The following is a 10,222-nucleotide window of genomic DNA, read 5'->3' on the forward strand; positions in this document are numbered from 1 at the left end:
TTTGATGTGGGCCTCTGGGGACAGGTTCGGTGTGATATCAACCCCCAGATCTTTCTCTCTATTTGTCTTACATGATTTCACCTCCCAGATGGTACCTTGTGTTCAGCCTCCTGCTCCCTTCACCTAATTTCATTACCTTATACATGAGTGATTCAAGAGACAGGTTCGGTGTGATATCAACACCGAGGTCTTTCTTGTCTGACTCCTGGAGAATTTCCATGACTTTTGTTACCTTATGTTTAGTCTCGTGTTTCCATTAACCATCTTCATAACCTTGCACTTGATGGTGTTAAACACTCACAGCCACTTGCTAGATAGCTCTGCATAACTCCCAAGTTTTTCTCCTTTTCTGATGCAATAATCTCTTTACTGGTGGACAGGTCGCACCTGTTCCCTATACACATTACTTTGCTTTTAGCTAGTATAAAATCTACTTATTGAAATGGAGCTAAACACTTGTCTCGGGTTGTAAATATATACCAGAGGTAGAGTGGGGCGGTTTACAGACCCTTGGGGTACTCCACTCGTTATCTTTATCATCTTAAGATATCTTCCCATTCACTGTAAACTTTCAGTATCTTCTTGGGAGGTTTCCCCTCCCCCCTCACTTGAGCATTTCTCCAGATATATCAGCCTGTTTATCTAGATTAAGTCTCTTGTGAGGGACATTATCAAACACCCCATGATACTCGAGGAACATGCAGTCAACCCACGAACATGCAGTTTGGGGCCACGAAAGCCTGGTGGATAGCGCGCAGGACTCGTAATTCTGTGGCTCGGGTTCGATTCCCGCACGAGGCAGAAACAAATGGGCAAAGTTTCTTTCACCCTGAATGCCCCTGTTACCTAGCAGTAAATAGGTACTCGGGAGTTAGTCAGCTGTCACGGGCTGCTTCCTGGGGGTGGAGGCCTGGTCGAGGACCGGGCCGCGGGGACACTAAAAAGCCCCGAAATCATCTCAAGATAACCTCAAGATAACCCATCCCTCTGTCTCACGTTGTACAGCTCATAATAAGTTTGTCAAGCAACATTATATTTGTTGGCGCGTCTGTGGCGACGTTTGGATAGATATACCAGATATACTAATATATACCAGATATACTAATATATACCAGATATACTAATATATACCAGATATACTAATATATACCAGATATACTAATATATACCAGATATACTAATATATACCAGATATACTAATATATACCAGATATACTAATATATACCAGATATACTAATATCAATTGATATTAGTTTATATTAGTTCTACCCATAATTTTATCATCTTATAATTTTGTGACATAAATTATATCATTTTGCTTGTTGTCTAATGGAAAACTCTCACTTTGCTTGTCGAATATATATATATATATATATATATATATATATATATATATATATATATATATATATATATATATATATATATATATATATATATATATATATATATATATATATATATATATTGTCATTAATTGTACTTCATGACTTGTGTAATTTGAAGTACTCTAATTTTGACGTAAATTTTCTAATTCTAAGAACCATTTAGGAATAAAACTTTTGATTTGATCTGATTTTACTTCCGTGTCATTCCCATACTGCTCCCCCCTCTTCTCTCTCCTAAGTGGGTCCTTCTGTTTCTCTGTGTTTCTCTCGTGAGAAACATTCCATTCTTATTCCATTTCCATTCCTACTTGGTCTCCACGCACTGTCAGTCTATCGAATAATGTTCTCACAATCGACTTGAGAATGGTCCAGGACGGACCGAAACGTCGTATCGTCCCTTCAATTTCAAGTGTGTGGTCTGGTCAACATACTTCAGCCACGTTATTACTCACCTAATTGTGCTTGCGGGGGTTGAGCTTTGGCTCTTTGGTCCCGTTATTGTGACTCATCGCCTGCATGTTCTTCTTCGTTTCCTTACTTTCCGTGTGTGATATAAATCTCGTTAATAAGAATGTAAATTATTTATATATATCTCTCTCAATCGCCTGTTTACCATTGTTTTCACACAAGTTTGACAGTAGAACAGTTTGGGTTGGATCTCTTCCCAATCTGGAGTGTCGGTACTGGAATTGACTCTGCGTTTCTCTTCTCATTTTCCGGTACTGGATCCTGACTCTATTGTTTTCCTCTTTGATTGATGCTCTCCTGGTCGGTGAGTGATGTCCTGACGCCTCTGTGTGCGACTGATGTTGCTCTATTGTTGAGTACCACTTACGGGCTATTCATGCCCGTGCCACCTCTTGGGTGGCTTAATCTTCATCAATCATCAATCAATCAATCTATTGTTGACGTGACATTGATGGCTGGGTGTTGTGGCGTTGATGTACCGTTAGTGTGACATTGATGGCTGGGTGTTGTAGCGTTGATGTACCGTTAGTGTGCCATTGATGGCTGGGTGTTGTAGCGTTGATGTACCGTTAGTGTGCCATTGATGGCTGGGTGTTGTAGCGTTGATGTACCGTTAGTGTGACATTGATGGCTGGGGTGTTGTGGCGTTGATGTACCGTTAGTGTGACATTGATGGCTGGGTGTTGTGGCGTTGATGTACCGTTAGTGTGACATTGATGGCTGGGTGTTGTAGCGTTGATGTACCGTTAGTGTGCCAATGATGGCTGGGTGTTGTAGCGTTGATGTACCGTTAGTGTGCCAATGATGGCTGGGTGTTGTAGCGTTGATGAACCGTTAGTGTGACATTGATGGCTGGGTGTTGTAGCGTTGATGTACCGTTAGTGTGCCATTGATGGCTGGGTGTTGTAGCGTTGATGTACCGTTAGTGTGACATTGATGGGCGTGTCGGGACTACGTGAGAGCATGCGGATGCGCGCGATTATATAAAGGTGGTCATAACAGCCCGGCCTTTGCAACAAGGAGGTCATTGACGCATTTGCGTGAGGGCGTATATAGTGGCGCGGTGGTGTGGGTGTGTGTGTGTTGGGTGGCACCCTTCATGGAAGCCCAGGAGCCAGTCCATCCTTGACGGGGAAGGTCGTCTCAAGGCCCCCCTTACACAACACCCCTCCTCCTCCTCCTCCTCCTCCAGCTGCCGGCGCCAACTCTTGGGGAAGTCTCAGACACGCCCCCCCACTACACCCACACACGCCCCCCCTCCACACCAACACCCACACACGCCCCCCCTCCACACCAACACCCACACACGCCCCCACACCCACACGCCCCCCCCCCACATACACTCTTCCACTCAGTGACCACCGGTGATCGCCCACACTCCCCCCCCACACACCCACAACACCCACCACAACACCCCCCCCCCCACACACACCCACAACACCCACCACGACACCCACACCCACACCCCCCCCCAACACACACCCACACTCCCCCCCACACACCCACCTTTCAGGAACTTAACTAAGGAGTGTTGACCAGACCACACACTAGAAGGTGAAGGGACGACGACGTTTCGGTCCGTCCTGGACCATTCTCAAGTCGATCCTAACTAAGGAATCTTTTTAGACCACTGAGCACCGTGCACGTGAGACCAGCATTACGCCGCCCCACCGTTCACGGCCTATGTTAAAAACACATAAAGTAGCTCGAAAAGCTTCAGAAGTTTGCAACGAGACTTGTCTCAGAATTCCGAGGGATGAGCTACGAAGAGAGACTGAAGGAACTAAACATTACGACGCTAGGAAAATTGGGGGAAGATATGATAGAGACGTTTAAAATACGTAGATTTGATATACTATTATTATTTTCTACCACAGACGTGGCCATACATTTACAATGCTAACCTGAAAGTGGAAAAAGGAGGAAATGTTCAGTGTTCACCAACAGAATATGGGGCATGGGTGAAACCTCAGACGAGTTATCTTGAGGTTATCTTGAGATGATTTCGGGGCTTTAGTGTCCCCGCGGCCCGGTCCTCGACCAGGCCTCCACCCCCAGGAAGCAGCAGGTGACAGCTGACTAACACCCAGGTACCTATTTTACTGCTAGGTAACAGGGGCATAGGGTGAAAGAAACTCTGCCCATTGCTTCTCGCCGGCGCCCGGGATCGAACCCGGGACCACAGGATCACAAGTCCAGCGTGCTGTTCGCTCGGCCGACCAGCTCCAGTCATAGTCATGTTAGTCATAGAGACGAGTCATAGAGATGTTAGAATGTTTTCTCTTAGTACAAGAGTATGGCAGAATGGAGTGAACTAAAACAAGCTGGTTGCAGAGGTAAACTCTGTTCATAATTTATAAATAGATATGATAGGGAAATAGGTCAGGATTTATTGCATTAGACAACCGACGGATAATAAAGCAGGTTCCAGGAGCTAGAGCACGAGCAATCGTTGATTGTGGCAGCAGATCCTGCAGGACCATACAGAAGAGTACAGATGGGAGACATGACCACAACACACAACATCCACCACAACACACCACCACACCACAACACACACCACCACCACACAACACCACACCACAACACACACCACCACCACACAACACCACACCACAACACACACCACCACCACACAACACCACACCACAACACACACCACACCACAACACACACCACCACCACACAACACCACACCACAACACACACCACCACCACACACCACCACACCACAACACACACCACCACCACACAACACCACACCACAACACACACCACCACCACACAACACCACACCACAACACACACCACCACCACACAACACCACACCACAACACACACCACCACCACACAACACCACACCACAACACACACCACCACCACACAACACCACACCACAACACACACCACCACCACACAACACCACACCACAACACACACCACACCACAACACACACCACCACCACACAACACCACACCACAACACACACCACCACCACACAACACCACACCACAACACACACCACCACCACACAACACCACACCACAACACACACCACCACCACACAACACCACACCACAACACACACCACCACCACACAACACCACACCACAACACACACCACCACAACACAACACCACACCACAACACACACCACCACCACACAACACCACACCACAACACACACCACCACCACACAACACCACACCACAACACACACCACCACCACACAACACCACACCACAACACACACCACCACCACACAACACCACACCACAACACCACCACCACACAACACCACACCACAACACACACCACCACCACACACCACCACACCACAACACACACCACCACCACACAACACCACACCACAACACCACCACCACACACCACCACACCACAACACACACCACCACCACACAACACCACACCACAACACCACCACAAACACAACACAACACCACCACAAACACATCATGTGAGATAATGTCAAGACAGTTTGCGAACCCCAAACACTTGAGAAGAATCGTCCCGCGGGGTTGGGGGGGGAGCTGCTCCCTTGACATGACAGAATGAATAAGCCCCCCCGGCCCCCCCCCCCCCCCGCCCCATCTAAGGCTGGGAGAAGCAGGTGTCAATAGCATAAAACAACACAGCAACACAAGAGCTGTCCACACAGCCAGACACAACAACACTCCCACTCACTACACTCTCCCTCGTAGAGTGACAGAGACGTATCAATATTGACTACCTGTAGCTGCTGGCTACACGCTTCTCTTTATCTTGATAAAATGTGTCTACTAGTTTACAAACCCCGGGTGTGGGGGGGGGGGGGGCTGGGGGGGGGGGCTGGGGAGGGCTGGGGGGGCTGGGGGGAGGGGGGAGGGGGGCTGAAGGGTATTACATCACAGATATTACTTCTTCCACGGGGGCCTCGCGGCTGAGTGGACAGCGGTCGGGAGTCGTAGTCCTAATGGCCCGGGTTCGATTACCGGTAGAGGCGGAAACAAATGGGCAGAGTTTCTTTCACCCTGATGCCCCTGTTCAACTAGCAGTAAATAGGCATTTGGGACAGCTGCTACGGGCTGCTTCCTGTGTGTGTGTATTCACCTAGTTGTGCTTGCGGGGGTTGAGCTCTGGCTCTTTGGTCTCGCCTCTCAACTGTCAATCAACTGGAGCATTTGGTGTTCCCAGGTGGTCACCCATCCAAGTACTAACCAAACCCAACGTTGCTTAACTTCGCTGATCGGACGAGAAGCGAAGTTCTCAACGTGGTATGGCTGTTGGCTTGGATATGTGTGTGTGTGTGTGTGTGTGTGTGTGTGTGTGTGTGTGTGTGTGTGTGTGTGTGTGTGTGTGTGTGTGTGTGTGTGTGTGTGTGTGTGCGCGTGTGTGTGTGTGTGTGTGTGTGTGTGTGTGTGTGTGTGTGTGTGTGTGTGTGTGTGTGTGTGTACTCACCTATATGTGCTTGCAGGATCGAGCATTGACTCTTGGATCCCGCCTTTCTAGCTATCGGTTGTTTACAGCAATGACTCCTGTCCCATTTCCCTATCATACCTAGTTTTAAAAGTATGAATAGTATTTGCTTCCACAACCTGTTCCCCAAGTGCATTCCATTTTTCTACTACTCTCACGCTAAAAGAAAACTTCCTAACATCTCTGTGACTCATCTGAGTTTCCAGTTTTCCACCCATGTCCCCTCGTTCTGTTATTATTACGTGTGAACATTTCATCTATTTCCACTTTGTCAATTCCCCTGAGTATTTTATATGTCCCTATCATATCTCCTCTCTCCCTTCTTTTCTCTAGTGTCGTAAGGTTCAGTTCCTTCAGCCGCTCTTCATATCCCATCCCTCGTAACTCTGGGACAAGCCTCGTCGCAAACCTCTGAACCTTCTCCAGTTTCTTTATGTGTTTCTTCAGGTGGGGGCTCCATGATGGCGCGGCATACTCTAAGACGGGTCTCACGTAGCCATGATATATATGTGCTTCAGCCTACAGTTTAGACCTATTGTCTTATGTATGACCCTCTGTCCTGCGTGACAGTGAATACTAGCATTAACCTCAATTTAATAAGACTATCAAAATCCTCAGATTAGGCAAAATTGTAATTAATTTTGTCAATAAAGATGTTAATAATAATAATAACACGTAGGCAGTGTAAAGCGCCCTAAAAGCTTCCTCATTTAGGTTTCTGAATGAAGTTCTAATTTTCGCCAGTGTAGAGTACGCTGCTGTGTGTGTGTGTGTGTGTGTGTGTGTGTGTGTGTGTGTGTGTGTGTGTGTGTGTGTGTGTGTGTGTGTGTGTGTGTGTGTGTGTTAGAGAGAAATATATGTAGTGGACAAAATAGAGGAAAAATAGATTGGTTAGAAAGGCGGGGTCCAAGAGCTAATAGCTCGATTCTGCGGGTACAAATAGTAAATACACATCAAGCCAATCTACCATGTAATTAGCAGTGTGAGAGTGCTGGTGGGGGGGGGGGGTTGGGTCCTCTATGTCAATGTCTATGTCTGTCTCTCTCGACCCTATGACATTAGGGTCAAGAGTATGGGTGTATGACCCTAGGCATTAGGGTCATTAGACATGCCTAGAGTCATTAGACATGCCGTCCCCTTGTCGTCTTGGTGGTCCAGGACTCAAGACATCTATATCCACGTGTCTCACACAAAAGATATTTCCTTCTATGCCGCATGGCAACACTGACAGTAAGGAAATTCCGCCATCCTGCCCTCTCCTAACTCTCCCAGTCATGGTCTGGCTCAGAGGTACTGACTCTCTCTCTCTCTTAATAACGCTTATCATTAGTGTTTCTTGCCGTATCTATATATATCACAGGGTAATAGCTTGGCTTCAATGGCTTCCACGAAATCCGCGAATTTATAAACCGTTCTTACTCTGAAGGTGCTTTTTGTGTCTCTGTGTGGCTCACTTTGTGTGTGTGTGTGTGTGTGTGTGTGTGTGTGTGTGTGTGTGTGTGTGTGTGTGTGTGTGTGTGTGTGTGTGTGTGTGTGTGTGCGTGTGTGTGTGTGCGTGTGTATTCATCAAAACATACAATATTAAGACAAACACCCGCTGGGCCCCCAAACAGCGCCCCCCCCCCCTCACAGTTGCACACAAAGCCAAACAGCTGTATTGAGCAAAATAAAAAAAACAGCAGTTTTATTGCCCAAGCGGCGACAGGTCTGGTCTGGGTGTTTACCAAAATCTCCTCACCAACACGACCAATCCCTGTGGGTTTAAACCTTTCCTGGTCGACCAGTCCAGCAACGAGGAGGCTGGACTGGTCGATGACATGGCCGCGGGGACGCTAAGCCCCGAAATCATCTCAAGATCAAGATAACCCTCACAGTTGGATGACTGGTAGGATGCAAATCTGAGGTGGATGACTGACTGTAGTGGATGATACGTGGGCCTCCAAGCAACAGCCTGTTGGACCAAGTTATCACAAGCCTCGCCCCATCGTCCACCAGGGTATCTTATCTTGAGGTTATCTTGAGATGATTTCGGGGCTTTAGTGTCCCCGCGGCCCGGTCCTCGACCAGGCCTCCACCCCCAGGAAGCAGCCCGTGACAGCTGACTAACTCCCAGGTACCTATTTACTGCTAGGTAACAGGGGCATTCAGGGTGAAAGAAACTTTGCCCATTTGTTTCTGCCTCGTGCGGGAATCGAACCCGCGCCACAGAATTACGAGTCCTGCGCGCTATCCACCAGGCTACGAGGCCCCTACAAGGGTAGACGCAGGTGCCAGTAGATGGAGTATGCTGAGTGCTCACCAAAGCCTTCGGTGAGTTGCCGCAGGAGAGGCTGGCACAGGAACCACAAGCCCCCATGGGTCGTATACCATAACGAAGAAAGCGAAGATTTATCCTAAGTTGAAAAGATTCAGATTAGCGAATGACATAGAGATCTATGGCAACGTGGGAAGCGCAATAGATACTCAAGTCTTACAGAACTTGAATTCCACAAATGATTAGAAGATCAGGGTATAAACTGGATAAGTTTATATTCAGGAAAGACCTGGGTAAATACTGATTCGGTAACAGGGTTGTTGATTTGCGGTCCAATTACCGCGTAACATAATAGAAGTAGGATCTCTTCATTGTTTCAAGCGTAGGTTAGACATATGCAGTATATGAATGGGATTGAGTGGCTATAAACAGGAGCTGCCTCGTATGGGGCCTACGGAGATTACGGACTCCTCAGACGAGGAATTCTTAGCAGGAGCTCCACCTCCGCGCCACAAATACGACACCTACTCGGTACAAGACTTCCTCATGGAGGCCACCTCACCAACCTCCAGCGACAGCACGGCTCACCCAAAGTCTCAAGCAAAGAAAAAACGGAAAACCAAATTCAGATTCAGATTCAGATGTTTATTCAGGTAAGGTATATACATACAAGTGATGTTACATTAATGGATTGATATATAGATAGAGCTAGTACATACAATGCCTAAAGCCACTATTACGCAATGCGTTTCGGGCAAATGGTCTACACTAACCCCGGTCGGCCGAGTGGACAGCCCGCTGGACTTGTGATCCTGTGGTCCTGGGTCCTGTCCCAGGCGCCGGCGAGAAACAAAGGGCAGAGTTTCTTTCACCTTATGCCCCTGTTACCTAGCAGCAAAATAGGTACTGGATGTTAGTCAGCTGTCACGGGCTGTTTCCTGGGGGTGGAGGCCTGGTCGAGGACCGGGCCGCGGGGACACTAAAAAGCCCCGAAATCATCTCAAGATAACCTCAAGATAACCCCACCAGTTCCATAACTGGTACAGCCAGCCCTCCAGGGGCTGAAAACCCATCATGAAGACCCTCATCCATCGCCAGATCTCTAATATCAGCCACTGATACAGATAATGGCTCCTAAGAGCCTCCACTTACGGGCTCACCATAGCCCGTGCTACTAGAACTTCTTGTTCTGAGTAGCTGAATCTAAAACAACAACGTATGGGACCAATAGGCCTTCTGCAGTTACCTTCAGTCTTATGTTCTTAAGACTGACAAAATATTCTTGAGTCTTAAAACATATAAGACCTGTTATGTTATTCTGTCATATTAACAACTATCATATTAACAACACGACCATGAACCACCCTGGTGAAGAACCACCCTGATGAAGAACCACCCTGATGAAGAACCACCCTGATGAAGAACCACCCTGATGAAGAACCACCCTGGTGAAGAACCACCCTGGTGAAGAACCACCCTGGTGAAGAACCACCCTGGTGAAGAACCACCCTGGTGAAGAACCACCCTGGTGAAGAACCACCCTGATGAAGAACCACCCTGATGAAGAACCACCCTGGTGAAGAACCACCCTGGTGAAGAACCACCCTGATGAAGAACCACCCTGGTGAAGAACC

At 47.7% G+C, this 10,222-nt stretch overlaps 1 pseudogene; it reads right to left on the reverse strand.

Moving 5' to 3' along the window:
* Positions 1-6,027: 6,027 nt before the first annotated feature.
* On the reverse strand, positions 6,028-6,146 carry LOC123767880 (5S ribosomal RNA; annotated as a pseudogene).
* Between the last annotated feature and the right edge of the window lie 4,076 nt (positions 6,147-10,222).

The sequence above is a fragment of the Procambarus clarkii genome, chromosome 67, assembly GCF_040958095.1.
Source record: "Procambarus clarkii isolate CNS0578487 chromosome 67, FALCON_Pclarkii_2.0, whole genome shotgun sequence".
In the NCBI taxonomy this organism is placed as follows: Eukaryota; Metazoa; Arthropoda; class Malacostraca; order Decapoda; family Cambaridae; genus Procambarus; species Procambarus clarkii.